General features: G+C 42.1%; 1 pseudogene; it reads left to right on the plus strand.

The window, feature by feature from the left end:
* Positions 1 to 13252: 13252 nt before the first annotated feature.
* Positions 13253 to 13361, plus strand: LOC122559872 (annotated as a pseudogene).
* The last annotated feature ends 80 nt before the right edge of the window (positions 13362 to 13441 follow it).

The following is a 13441-nucleotide window of genomic DNA, read 5'->3' on the forward strand; positions in this document are numbered from 1 at the left end:
ATTTGGTTCAGGAATCAGAAAGTGACCTGACTCTGGTTTCTCATACCCCCAACTCCCTTCCCCACCCCCCCCAAAATAAAAACAAGATGAAACATTCCGCTCCATGGATGGGACACCCTGGAGGAGTCGGCTTTTTTATTGCTGCCATTGAGAAGCTTATCACTGGCAATGTTGTGCACCCTGCAACCATCTGCTTCTTCTGATTAATAGTTCCATTCCTTTCAGTTTTACTTCCTTATCTTTCCTGACTACTTTCGACCCAGGGATATTGAGGGCCCATTCCTGCTTGTTTGAACTCAATTTCTGCTATGCCATGAAATGCTCTGTGGTTACTTGTGGTCTCCAGCTCATTAGCCTTACTCATTACGGTCTGTCATTTGAAGTGTGCCTTGGGACTCATTCTAATTCTCTTTCATCCTTCCTGACCACCATTGCACCTAATCCCTATTCTTCATCCAACTTGTCCATGCCAACCAGATATCCTAACCTAATCTAGTCCTATTTACCAGCACTTGGCCTTCTCAACCCTCCCTATTCATATACCCATCCAACTGCCCTTTAAATGCATAATTGTACCAGCCTCCACCACTTCCACTGGCAGCTTATTCCATACACATGCCACCCTCTGCCAGAAAATTTTGTCCCTTAGGTTCCTTTTATATTTTTCCTCTCTCACCCGAGGTCCATGCCCTCCAGGTTTGGACTCCCCTCTCCTGGGGAAAAAAATCTTGTCTATTCATCCTAACCTCTATAAGGTCTCCCCTCAGTCTCCAATGCTCCAGGGAAAACAATCCCAGCTGATTCAATCACTCCCTTTAGCTGATACCCTCCAACTCTAGCAACATCCTTGTAAATCTTTTCTGCAACCTTTCAGGTTTAACAATATCTTTTCTATAGCAGGGTGACCAAACCTGAACGCAATATTCCAACAGTAGCCTAAATAATTTCCTGTACAGCCACAGTATGACCTCCCAAGTCTGATACTCAATGCTCTGATCAATGAAGGCAAGCGTACCAAACGCCTTCTTCACCAACCTGTCCACCTGCAACGCCACTTTCAACTAACTCTGTCTATTCAGAATAAAGCTTCTGTAAATCTCAAAGCATCTTTAGCTGCCTTATTCAATGTATAATTATTTGCGTATTTCTGACAATTTCTGTTAATGTTTTAGATTCATATCACATGTTTTAGAATTTATAAACTATTAATGATTCAAAGAAAGTGGATTTTGCTATATTACTGAGCTCTTTCTGAATTCTTAAGAAGCAATTTGAACATATGAAGTCAATGTGTGTTTCTATCAAGAAAACCAAGTAAAAGTTATAGAAATCTATCTCCATCTGGTCCCATTAGTTTTGAAATGTGCCCTGAGGAATGTTACAGAAGCAGAAAGATTGATCCAAAAAAATTAATGTTGGAAAGTTTTTTAAATTCATTCATGGGGTGAGGGTGTCATTGGCTAGTCCAGCACTGATTGTCCATCCCTAATTGCCCAGAGGATGTTAAGAGCTAACCATATTGTTGTGGGTCTGGAGTCACAGGTAGGCCAGACCAGGTAAGGATGGCAGATTTCATTCCCTGAAGGCCATTAATAAGCCAGATGGATAAACGTGGTTGCCATTGGCTAGCTGTTAATTTCAGCTTTTTTATCACATTCAAATTTCACCATCTGCCATGAAAGGATTTGAACCTATATCTCTCAAACATTGTTCTGGGGTTCTGATTGCTTGTTCAGTGACATTACCACTCCATCACTAAAAACACGTTCAGTGAGGCAGGCAAAGACTGCTGGAAAGGTATGGAGAACAGCTTTCCGAATTTGAAGGTCCTGCCCTTGATCATTGGGATAAGAACAGGAGCTGGATGTCTGACAGAGCTCGACTTCCTGCAGAGTGAAAGATCTGGAGAAATGTGGAAAGGGAAAAGCCAGGTAGGAATTTCAACCTGAAGATGAAGATTTCAAATTTGAACCACTGGGGAGAGAAACCAATGTGGTCACTGAGAAGAGGGATAATGTGTGAGTGGGGCTTGTTATCTTGCTCTGGGCTAAATGGCATGCAGTAGAATCATCTTTGGGTTGAATGGTATGGAGTTTGCGGAATGTGAAACCAGGAAATCATTGGAATAATTGAATCCTGAGTTGGAAAAGAGATTGACAAGAGCTTTGACAGGGACAAGAGTGAAGGGCAAAAGTGGCAATATTAGCATCTTTGTGAACACGGGTAGATTGGTGAGGATGGAAGAGGGCTACCTACATGACCTACGGAGAAAAGAAACATCCGGCAAATACGGAGGAAATTTCTTTGGCACAATCTTCCTTTATGCATTATCAGAATTTTCAGCAAAACTAGATGCAAATAGTCACTTGAACTGAACAAGTGTTCCTGGTGTTTTAACCACCAAAACATGTTTATTAATCTATTAATTTGCTTTGAAAAGAATAAATAATGATGAATAAAGAGAGTAGAGATGTACAAAATGGAAACAGACCCTTTTGTCCAACTCGTCCATGCCGACCAGATATCCGAAATTAATCTAGTCCCATTTGCCAGCATTTGGCCCATATCCCTCTAAACCCTTCCTATCCATATACCCATCCAGATGCATAATAAGTTGTGGAGAAATTCTTAGCCAGTTTTAAACTACAATTTTAGCTCTGTAGGTACAAGGGGCTATAAGTCAAACTAGGATCTTATTTTATTCTATACAATGTTTTAATTTTTCTCTCAAGAAGTGTTTAAATAGAATTAAGATATATTTAATTGGACTGTGTATTACTCATCAGGACTGATGATGTTTTCCTCTGATCCAGTGGCTGTGCTGTGTAACTGTTATGAAGATGTGGGTGTACTGTACCTTTAAGATAGTTAAAAGCTAGCAGAACTATCTGACAGTACCAAGTGTTCTGAATAAAATAAAATGTAACATGTAGTCAAGCACATAAGGTAGCTGGTTGCCTAGAGACAAAAACAAATTTAAATTAGATCAGTCAGTTTAAATTTATGCCCTAAAAAAACTGAACTCCAATCAAATTTGAATTTACTATATTGACAATATTAAAAGCCAATGACACAATCCGATGCTTTGGGGGTATAAGACCAGGGCAAATTGAACAATTGGGGGCGAACTGCCAAAAGACCAACAGCTGTAGGCTGCTAGTCAGAACTCTCTGAGAGGTACCTATCTAGAGAAGGAGTTTGCACACAGAAAAAAAACATCGACACTGACCGAGAGAGCAAATCTACAGAGGAAGATACAACAGCTGGCTAGTTGTGAAATTTGAATTTTTTGGTAAATCTTACTCGGGGGTTTTATCGGACAAGTATTACAGAAGGGAAAGTAAAAGATAGGTTAGAGGAAGGAGTTGAAAATAGTTGTGAGTTAATTATTCTCTGTCATACCTTAAGAAATGAAGTTGTTAATTTGTACTTTAGATAGTTCTTGGCCTCTTGAATTTTCATAGATACTGCATGGGATAAATCTTTCCTGTGTTGCTGGTATAATTAAGCAGGAGAGTTTACCCCATGACATAACAGTAATGCATGCTGGTTTGTATTATCTCTTAATCCAGGATGTCAAAGATATAATAAACGGTATTCAATGCACCAGGGAAAAATCTCATCCATATATTTTCCACATCAGGAGTCAATTATTCACATGCTTTCTTGGCCTCGCATTCTCCGTTGTCCATGTAATTCATTCCAGAGTTGATTGTACTGCCTGTCTTTTACCCCACAGGCAGATGACAGGCCCACTTATGCATCTTCTCAACGATCCACATAGGTGTCTGATCTCCTAACCCAGCAGAATACAGAGGGATGTGACAAGGCTACAAGTGTACAACATATCACTTATAACATAGAAAAATAGAAAATAGTTTTGGGGTAGGCCATTTGGCCCTTAGAGCCTGCTCTATCATTAAAATATAATCATGGCTGATCATCCAGCTCAATCCCTTGTTCCCACTTTCCCCTCATAATCTTTGATCATTTCATAGAATAGAAAGGAATAACAATTTATTGTCACTTGTATTGATGAAAATACAGGGACATGTGTATAATTCACCACAATTCAGTGGCATTTTAATAACAGATATTATACAAATAAATAGTTGAGACAAACTCAGAGCAAAGTTCATCTTTTATTCCCTCCGCAGCTCCTGTGTTATGGGACACTGCCACCGAATAAAGGGTTTCTGGACTAGGGCCACTGTACTGCTCCTGCCAAAACTGACACTGAAGCCACTAAATAGCCACCACAGCTAGGGGAGGGACTGAGTGGACCCACTGAGTCACTGACACTGAAGTAATCACTAAAGCCAGCCTTCTTCCTCAGGCAGCTGAGAAAATTTGGCATGACAGCGAATACCCTTGCCATCGTTTATAGATGTGCCATCGAGAGCATTCTACCTGGTATGGCAACTGTACCATTCAAGATTGGAGACGGTTACAGACCGTGGTGAACTCAGCCCGGACAATCACAAAGGCCAACCTCCCATCTATAGAATCCATCTACCAGGCCCGCTGTCAAGAAAAGGCCACCAGCATTCTCAAAGATCCATCCCACCCTGGCAATGTTTTTCTACAACCTCTACCATCGGGGAGAAGGTACAGAAGCCTGAACACACGCACCAATCGGTTTTGTAACAGTTTCTACCCGACTGTTGTTAGATACTGAATGGATTCACAAACTCTTTGCATTCGCCTGTACCAGTGTTTTTGTTTTTGCCGCTGTTTACCTATTATTTACTATCTATGCTACTTAACTCTGTGATTTGCCTGTATTGCTCGCAAGACAAAGCTTTTCATGATGCCTCGGTATACATGACAATAAATTCAATTCAATTCACTACAGTCACTGCATGTAGCTGCTACATTGCTGCTATAGCAACAAGGAACAAACCGGAACTGCCATGCCACCTTTGGAATAAATAGTGCCGCACTGTTACACCACCACACCACCACGCCGGCACAACATCACACCGTCACACTGCCTCACTGCCACACCTCCACACCATTGCACTGCCACACCATCACACCGTAACACTGCCACACCGTCACACTGTCACACCGTAACACTGCCACACGGGCACACCGAAACACCAACATACCGTAACACTGCCACACCGTCACACCATAACACTGAGACACCACCACACCGTTATACCGCCACACTGCCACACTAGCACACCATAACACTGATACACCACTACACCGTAACACCGCCACACCACCACACCATTACACTGCTGCACCAGCACACCATAACATCGGCACACCGTAACACTGCCACACTTTTACACTGTAACACTGTCACACTGCCACACCGTAACACTGCCACACCATTACACTGTTGCACCGGCACACCGTAACACTGCCACACCGTAACACTGTTACACTGCTACACCATTACACTGCCACATCAGCACACCATAACGCCGTAACACCGGATCACTGTAACACTGCCACACCAATACACCACCGCACTGTCACACCGAAACACCATTATACTGCCACACTGTAACATTGCCACACCGTCATACCGTAACACTGTCACCCCACCATAACGGCACACTTGAGCACCATAATACTGTCACACTGGCACTGTAACACCACCACACTGCCACACAGTAACACCACCACTCTGTCACACCGTAACACTGCCATGGTGGTGTTGTTACGATGTGGCGGCGTTACAGTGTGGCAATGTTAGTGGTTTGAGTGATGACTCCAGTGTCTGCGACTCGGTGGGTCCATTCAGTCCTTCCCCCGGCTATGGTGGCCATGTAGTGGCTTTGGAGTCAGTTTTGGCAGTAGCAGTATGTTGGGTCTGGGCTGGAAACCCTTTATTTGGTAACAGTGTCCCATAACCCAGGAGCCACAGAGGGAATAACAGATGAACTTTGCTCTAAGTTTGTCTCAATTATTTCTTTTTATCATCTCTGTTTTTAAAATGCCACTGAATTGTGGTGCCTTATACACATGTCCCTGTATTTTCATCAATACAAGTAACAATAAATTGTTGTTCTTTTCTATTCGATGAAATGATCAAAGATTATGAGGAGTAAGTGGGAACAAGGGATTAAGCTGGATGATCAGCCATGATCATATTTTATGAAAGAGCAAGCACTAAGCTGATTGAATGAGCAGATAATACACTTCTTGGCTTAAGGAATGTAATAGGGAGATGGAACAGGAATTATGAAAAACAGGCTATCGACATTCAAAGGTGGATTTTCACTGAGTACAGATGGCCCCAGAGCCTTTTAAAATGGCTGAGTCTCAATTTCAGGGTTCCACCCTCATTCCTGGCAGTAGACAATTTTTACAGGTTAGGGGCGCAGGTAGTAAGCCAGCACCTACAATCCCAAGCAAGCCAGCCTGATTCAGAGGGCTGCTACCTCTGAGCCATCTTGCAGTTTTAATGGAGTATAGCTGGTTTCTCCATGGACACTGGATCAGGGTCTTCACAAAAGTCAAGACCCAGCCTGGATTTGAAAATATTTTGAAAGCTGGGTTCAAAAAGGTTATGATTATGTACCCCCCACCCCATCTATCCCTAATGGCCCTCATACCCTCCATGCCATCTCAATGCCACTCAGCAACTCCCTAGAACCCTAATTCTCTATATAGACAATGAAGGTTAATGCATACCCATTGGCCCACAACAAGACTGCATTGTTGAGCAAAAGGAACATTCAACATTCTCTTTGAAACACAAATTGCCATTCCAATGGATCATAGAAGTGATAATGAGGTAGACCATCAGTGCATCAGTGATGGAAACTTTAAACAGTTCACATTTCTTAATTGTGCCCAAATAAACATTAGGATACTGTATGTATGAAAGAAGTCACAGAGCAACATATTATATTATAATCACTTAAAAACTGTCAAACTCAGTCAACAATTCACTTTGTCTCAAGAATAATCCTTCTGAGATCAAGTCTTAATTGGTGTTGACTCTCAGTCAAGTAGGCATAGTAAAGACAAGGAGAATTTAATAAAATTGGTGTACACACCAGTATCCTTGCAACTATGGGTTAAACTTTCATTTGCTTTGCAATATTATGAATTTTTAATAACTGACATCACATTTTGTGAGTCAATCTTTGGCTAAAATCATGGATAGATAATTTCCCATGAGCCTCTCTGTCATCTCTGCTGAAAATGTGTTGCTGGAAAAACGCAGCAGGTCAGGCAGCATCCAAGAAGCAGGAGAATCGACGTTTCGGGCATGACCCCTTCTTCAGGAATCCTTGAAGAAGCTCTCTTCTTCCCTCTACAAGGATTTCAGTGAGTCCCTCTCTCACTGCATCCCCTAGGTCATCTCCTCTCTCCTGCTCCTTGGATGCTGCCTGACTGTGCTTTTCCAGCAACACATTTTCAGCTCTGATCTCCAGCATCTGCAGTCCTTACTTTCTCCTCTCTGTCATCTACCAACAATTTTGATGCAAAAGCTCTGATTGCCTCAGAAAGCCAACCTCATTAAACTTGTACAGCGTTGAGATATTGACTATTCCAAAGCACTTCTGACTGAGCCCTCACTTCTATTGTCCTCAAACTTGGAGTGATCCAAAGCTTGGGTTATCCCACAGCAAGTCCCATTTCCCATCAGCTATCTGCCTATTGTCCTACATTGGCTCCTGGTTGAGCAACATCTTTATTTTGAAATTCTCATTTATATTTAAAAATCCCTGCATGGCTTCAGCTCTCCCTATCTCTTCTTACTTTTCCAGGTTATGGACTGGGCCAGACAACCTCAAAAATATTTTAAGAAAGTCACGTAGACCCCAACTTTTTTTTATTTTAAAAGCAGACGTGAGGTGGATATTCCAGGTGTGATGCAGCTGGTCAAACCACTTAGCTTTAAGCAAAACAGAATTTATTTAATCACTACAGTTTAAAAATGAACAAAGGAAAGTGGGACATAGAATACCTTAAGTATTGGAAAACTTAACTAACTCAATTCAGCAACTTAACTAATTACCTCCTCCAAAACAGTAACATCCCAAAAGCACACCCCTTGGCTAAAAGGTAAATTCAAATACAGGTTCTTACAGGCAGGAGGGAGCAACATCCAGACAGAGATTTCAGAGGAAGTCAGAGGAATCCTTTACTGAAGCTTGCAACTCTTCTGGACTCACATAGAGTGACCACTAAAGCTAAAACAAATGTGAATAAAACCTGAACTGGGAGAACTCTGGCCACTCCCCTTCCATCGTTAAACTGTTAAATCCTTCGATTCCTCGGCACCTCTGCCTTTACAACCTCTCTTCAAAAAAAAAACCAAGGACAAAATAATCTTTTTAAAGTGACAGCATTGTTACCTCCAACCCCGCAATCCTTGTTAATTGGGCTGAAAGAGAATAGGGATTGTAACCATTTTACATCTCTTTCTCTCCCACCACAGTTAGCAACCCCTTTGGGCTTTCATGTTGTCCTTCCACACTATCCGTTGCCCTTGCTCCTCCTCCGTCTCTGTCAAAAATATGAACCAATTATCATTTTCCTACTCCCTTGAGTTACAAAGAAGAGTCATACTGGACTTGAAACATTAGCTCTGTCTTCTAACTGCACAGATGCTGCCAGACTTGCTGAGATCACCCAGCAATTTTTGTGTTGTTTACTTTGGAGAACATGCCTGCTGTTCCTTGAGTATCATGCTTGTTTTTTACATCCCAGTTAAACATGCCTCATGTAAAACAAGTATGACTAATGAAAAAGCACTGAATATTCTACACGCGAATTGTCAAATGTCTTGAAATAGAAATTTTAATGATTGGTTAGTCACTGTTTCTATGGAGATAACTAATCACTACATCTTTGCAAGTAACCATGAACAAAAATGGCCAGTCAAGGAGAAAATAATAGAACTTTGTCTACGTCATTACATATCTTGAGCTGAGGGGGATTTAATAATGACACATAATCTGTTTGTTTTAATATCTAATTTAGTTTTTCTTAAAATTTAATTCATTCACAGGATGAGGGTGTCACTGGCTCGGCCAGCATTTATTACTCATCCCTAATTGCCCAGAGGGCAGTTAAGTGTCAACCACATTGCTGTGGGTCTGGAGTCACATGTAGGCCAGATCAGATAAAGGTGGCAGTTTCCTTCCTTAAAGGGCATTAGTGAATCAGATAGGTTTTTCCAACAACTGGCATTGGATTCATGGTTATCATTAGACCCTTAACTTCAGATATTTATCGATTTTAAATTCCACTATCTGCCATTGCAGGATTTGAGCCCATGACCCCAGAACATAACCTGAGTCTCTGGATTAATGGGCCAGGGATAATACGCCTCGGCCACTGTCTGCCCCTTGGAGGAGTGATTTGATGTCTCTACAGCAAATGTCTTCAGGTTACAACACAAACAAGAACAACAGTGTCATTAACATAATAAAATGTCCCAAGACATTTCAGAGGAGCAATTGTTTTATTCATTTACAGGACGAGCATGTTGCTAGCTTGGTTAGCATTTATTATCCATCCCTAATTGACTTGGTTATAAAACAAAATCTGGCACATGTTCTTTAAAGAGATATTAAATCAAATGAACAAATGACCATAAGTATGTTCAAAGCGGTAGGTTTTAACTAGTAGCTTGCAGGAGGTAGGGAGATGGAGAGGTGTAGGCAGAGAATAGTCCCCACACAATTGAAGGTGTGACCACCAATGCTGAAACAATTACAATCTAAGAAGGCAAAGAGACAACAATTAGGGAAGATTAGAGAGACAGGGAAAAGTAAGGGATATTGATAGGATATAAAAACAGTTGCAAATTTTCAAATAAAGGTTTTGACTGGGCCCTAGTGTGGATGAGTGAACACACAGGTAGACAGGCGTGAGTTCAGATACAAATTTAGGATGATTTCAAGTTATGGAGGGTGTGGTCAGTCAGAAATGCTTTGGAATAGTCAAGACTGGAGGTAACAGAGGAAGGAGTGGGAGTTTCAGCAGCAGATGAGTTCAGGAAATATAGTCCAGCATCTACAGATTTGAATACTCACTATTTTAGATTGTTCCAATGGACATTTAGCTGATGAGTCATTGAACAATGATGACCAGATTGGAAATCTGCTTTGTGCTGAGAACTACAGCAGATCTAAAGCTCAGTTCTGCATCAAACCAATAACTATTTTCCAGAACAAGCCTTAGATCATTCAGAATTCATTTTAATTTTTAATCAGATTGTGTTTTGGCTCCTTTTGAAACAATCGGATTTGGAAACATCTGCTCTTTTACAAAGCCATCATAATATAAGCACAATGGGATAAGATGCCATGTTTTTGTTCAATACTATGATCCCTTATACGTTTATTGACAATATGTGTTTATATAATAAGTGTGATCACTTAAGGAACTGAATACCACATAGAAGATTATTCTGGGTATATGTGAATACAATAGTTATGTACACATCCAACATTCTCTTGCTGTAGAACATTTATGAGCCTACCAGCCTAGCCATGATCTTTAGTCTTTTTCATATGGTGTGGCTGTCACTTGCAAGGTCAGCATTTGTTGTTCATTCCTAATTGTTCTTGAACTAAGTTGTTTGCTGGACCATTTCAAAGTCAGTTCAGACTCAACCACATTGCCCCTGGGTCTAGAATCCCACGAAGACTACACCAGATAAGGATGGAAGATATCTTTCCGTAAAGACACATTTGTGAACCAGATGGGGTTTTACAACAATGAGTGATTGTTTCAAGGTCACCATTACTATGGCTACACTTATACTCCAGATTTATTAGTTGAATTCCAATTCAATTGATGTGCAATGGTAGGATTTTAACTCATAACCTCGAGTCAATTACCTGGGTTGGCAATACTGTGGAGAAACTGAGGACTGCAGATGCTGGAGATCAGAGTCAAGAAGTATGGTACTGGAAAGGCACAGCAGCTCAAGCAGCATCCGAGGAGCAGGAAAATCAACGTTTCAGGCATAAACCCTTCATCAAGAATAGGAGTGGTGGTGGGGGGGAGTGGAATGGGAAGGGGGCTGAGAGATAAATAGAAGGTGGGGTGGGACATGGAGGGAAGGTAGCTGAGAAGGCAATAGGTGGATGCAGGTGGGGGGGTGATGTGATAGGTCAGAGCGGAGGGTTGGGCAGATAGGTGGGAAGGAAGATGGACAGGTAGGACAGGTCAAGAGGGCAGTACCAATTTGGAAAGTTGGATCTGCGATGACATGGGAGAGGGGAAATGAGGAAATATTACCATGACCAACCTCTTTTTTGTCATAAGGTGTCTGAATAATTCAGAGCATTGCTAAATTGAAAAAAAATCTAAAGAAAGGACTTAAAGGTGATTGTGTTATGAAGGACAATTAGATTCAATTTTGATTAATCACTGGCCCTAAATTGAAAACAGTTATTGATAAAATAACTGATGCTAACCAAAATTTTCAAAAGGTCTTTTGAAGAAAAGTTGTACCAATTATCTAAATTTTGACAAGTAATTACACATATGCTAAGCAAATGATAAGGATTAGGTCAATTAACCAGGCACCAGTGCTCCGAAATTTGAGAGATAGAAAGTCCTTCTTCATCAATAGTGAACTTGGACTAAACAAGTGGGACTGAAGATATTGGAAATCCAAATGCCTGAAAGTCTAGATTAGCACAATTTGTTTATTAGAAATTCATTCCCAACTCATTTTTACAGTTTCAAGAGTTGGAGACTTTTTATTAATTGAGAAGTGGCATGTTATTATGGTGAGTGGGGCAATAGGTATTTGTAGATACAAACCTAAAATTTAGCTAGGGCACATTTATTGCTCATTCCTAATTGCCAAAAGGATAGATTAGATTAGATTGTTAAGAGTCAACCATATTGCTGTGGGTCTGGAGAATATATGTAGGCCAGACCAGGTAATGATGGCTGATTTCCTTCCCTAAAAGGCATTAGTGACCCAATAGACAATAGACAATAGGTACAGGAGTAGGCCATTCTGCCCTTCAAGCCTGCACTACCATTCAATATGATCATGGCTGATCATCCTTAATCAGTATCCTGTTCCTGCCTTATCTCCATAACCCTTGATTCCACTATCCTTGAGAGCTCTATCCAACTCTTTCTTAAATGAATCCAGAGACTGGGCCTCCACTGCCCTCTGGGGCAGAGCATTCCACACAGCCACCACTCTCTGGATGAAGAAGTTTCTCCTCATCTCTGTCCTAAATGGTCTACCCCGTATTTTTAAGCTGTGTCCTCTGTTTCGGCACTCACCCCGCAGCGGAAACATGTTGCCTGCCGCCACAGTGTCCAATCCTTTGATCATCTTATATGTCTCAACCAGATCCCCTCTCAGTCTTCTAAACTCAAGGGTACACAAGCCCAGTCGCTCCAGTCTTTCAGTGTAAGGTAATCCCGCCATTCCAGGAATTGACCTCGTGAACCTACGCTGCATTCCCTCAATAGCCAGAATGTCTCTCCTCAAATTTGGAGACCAGAACTGCACACAGTACTCCAGGTGTGGTCACACCAGGGCCCTGTACAGCTGCAGAAGGACCTCTTTGCTTCTATACTCAATCCCTCTTGTTATGAAGGCCAGCATGCTATTAGCCTTCTTCACTACCTGCTGTACCTGCATGCTTACCTTCATTGAGTGGTGTACAAGAACCCCCAGATCTCTCTGTACTGCCCCTTTACCTAAATTGATTCCACTTAGGTGGTAATCTGCCTTCCTGTTCTTGCCACCAAAGTGGATAAGGATCCATTTATCCACGTGAAAGTGCATCTGCCATGCATCTGAGCACTCACCTAACTTGTCCAGGTCACCCTGTAATCTCCTAACATCCTCATCACATTTCACCCTGCCACCCAGCTGATGAAATTTGCGAATGTTATTGCTAATACCATCTTGTATATCCTGAAGATAGATTGTAAAAAGCTGCGGTCCCAGTACTGACCCGTGCGGTACCCCACTGGTCAGTGCCCGGCATTCCGAAATGGAGGGGTGGAGGAGTGTGGAAGGATGAGAGAATGCAGGCTGCGGCCCTATGAAGCAGGGGGAGGGCTTGCAGTTGGCCTGTGTGGGGATGTGGGAGACTACAGGAGCCTGGTGGGCAAGGGCTGGCCAGAAAGGCAGCTGGAGGGACGGAGGGAGGGAAGCACGCACGGAGGAGGAAGAGCAAAGAGAAAAGAGAAAAAAAAGCCAAAGGGGATAAAGAGAAAGAGCAACAAAGAAAATGTGGCTGGCCAGCACGCCTTGAAGTAGGGAGAAAAGGCAAGGGCCAGCGCCTACGGCCATACTAGTCTGAAAACGCCCGATCTCGGAAGCTAAGCAGACTCAGGCCTGGTTAGTACTTGGATGGGAAACCGCCTGGGAATACCAGGTGCAGTAGGCTTTTTCCGCCAGCAGTGGCTGCTCAAGTCACCCCTCTGCACTTGTCTTGTGCCAGGCAATGGAGCGGCAGGTTATTTCTGC

Source organism: Chiloscyllium plagiosum, chromosome 19 (assembly GCF_004010195.1).
Source record: "Chiloscyllium plagiosum isolate BGI_BamShark_2017 chromosome 19, ASM401019v2, whole genome shotgun sequence".
NCBI classification, from domain to species: domain Eukaryota; kingdom Metazoa; phylum Chordata; class Chondrichthyes; order Orectolobiformes; family Hemiscylliidae; genus Chiloscyllium; species Chiloscyllium plagiosum.